This window comes from Paroedura picta, chromosome 3 (assembly GCF_049243985.1).
Source record: "Paroedura picta isolate Pp20150507F chromosome 3, Ppicta_v3.0, whole genome shotgun sequence".
NCBI classification, from domain to species: domain Eukaryota; kingdom Metazoa; phylum Chordata; class Lepidosauria; order Squamata; family Gekkonidae; genus Paroedura; species Paroedura picta.
Genome location: NC_135371.1, coordinates 13,454,886 through 13,456,616, shown reverse-complemented (window position 1 = coordinate 13,456,616; position 1,731 = coordinate 13,454,886). Strand labels below are relative to the sequence as shown.

Here is a 1,731-nt window from a genome sequence, read left to right as displayed (position 1 = left end):
CCCCCAACAGGTTGCTGGTGCACTACAGAGTCGCTTGGAACCTGAAAGCCCTGGAGTTTGACTACAAAACTTGTCCTTTTCCCCTCTCAATGCACACTTAGGAAACAAACACAGCCTTACACATGATGCTGCATCTGATTCTTGGTAGCATCACTTTCAAACGGAGACTATGGAATGCCTCTGAACTTAAAAGAGGATATGTTGAAGCCGGGCGAAAACGAGAGAACGGCATGAGCTGTCACTATTAGGCAACGTACAAACTGTGAAAGAGAGTGACTCAGAAAAGCTGCCAGCTCCTTCGATAGCTCAGCTGGTAGAGCGGAGGACTGTAGAGGACGACTGTAGGCATCCTTAGGTCGCTGGTTCGATTCCGGCTCGAAGGAAATGTTTTTCTTCCTCTGGGGATTGAGCAAGCCTTCTCGTGAGCTCTGAAGCAAAACTGGGGAGCCATAACACAGAGGCATGACCTGTGTGGAATATGCCCCACGGCATTTACTCACAGGCTCAGAAGCCAGGTAGGCATCACCTGTTTGCTGAACAGACAGAAGCTATAAACAAGGAGGTGTATGTTCTATTTAGACCAGGGATGCAGATGTGATAGCCGGTATTCTGGATAGGAGTGTGGCATCATGGAAAATCTCCAGGAATAACATTATTCTTGGCACATCAATGACAGCAGAGAATTTCCTAGCAGTAAATTACACCTATATCAGGACTAATCAAGATTCATGGGAAACTGTGCTGGCTTTCAGGTAACACAGAATGCTTCCTCAGGCTAGATGTTAATTGGCATTTGGGAGGGGCGGGGAGAGAAAGAGGTCTTTGGTCTAGGACAGGGGTAGTCAAACTGCGGCCCTCCAGATGTCCATGGACTACAATTCCCAGAAGTCCCTGCCAGCATTCGCTGGCAGGGGCTTCTGGGAATTGTAGTCCATGGACATCTGGAGGGCCGCAGTTTGACTACCCCTGGTCTAGGACATGGTATTCATCAGTACTGACTGCAGGTGGTTGCAGTCTTAGGACAGAAATGGAAGTACTCTTTTGCCAGTGGAAAAAAACAAGGGTATCGTGGGGTGTACATGTGCCGCCTCTACAAAAGAAAACCTCTCCTTCCATGCATATCACGCTCAACATAATGACAGACATATTGCAAATTAAGAAGTATAAAAACTAGTTCCATCACTATGTCATGCATGCTTGACTGAGAAATAAAACTCAGGGTGGAGTAAAGAAAGAAATGGGCAACCGTGTTGGCCTGAAGCAACAGGACAAAATTGGAGTCCAATTGCACCTGTCAAACCAACAAAGGTTTATTTAAGGTTTACGCTTTTGTGTGCATGCATACTTCATCAGGGGCAGTGAAACAGAATATCCTCAACCGTGACATTTAGGTAGAGAGAGGGTGGAGGGTTTCATTGCCCAGGGTGGGGTAAAGTCACACATGAACCTGCCTCTTACTGAAGGAGACCATTGATCTATCAAGGTCAGTATTGTCTACTTAGTCTGGCAGCAGTTCTCCAAGATTTCTGGCAGAGGTCTTCTGCCTCACCTGGTGCTTGGTCTCTTTTAACGGGAGATGCTGGGGAATTGAACCTGGGACTTTCTGCATGCAAAGCAGAAGCTCCACCACTGAGGTACAACTCAGGTTTACAAACTTGGTCCCTGACATCTTTGGAGATTTTTAAACAGAGGCTGGATAGCCATCTGACAGAGAGGCTGATTCTGTGAAGG

The 1,731-nt window shown here is 47.0% G+C and overlaps 1 non-coding gene across 1 annotated transcript; it reads left to right on the top strand.

Moving 5' to 3' along the window:
* Window positions 1-295: 295 nt before the first annotated feature.
* TRNAY-GUA (transfer RNA tyrosine (anticodon GUA)) lies at window positions 296-383 on the top strand. Its single transcript is given in 2 exon segments — window positions 296-332; window positions 348-383. It is a non-coding gene; the product is annotated as a tRNA-Tyr (tRNA).
* The last annotated feature ends 1,348 nt before the right edge of the window (window positions 384-1,731 follow it).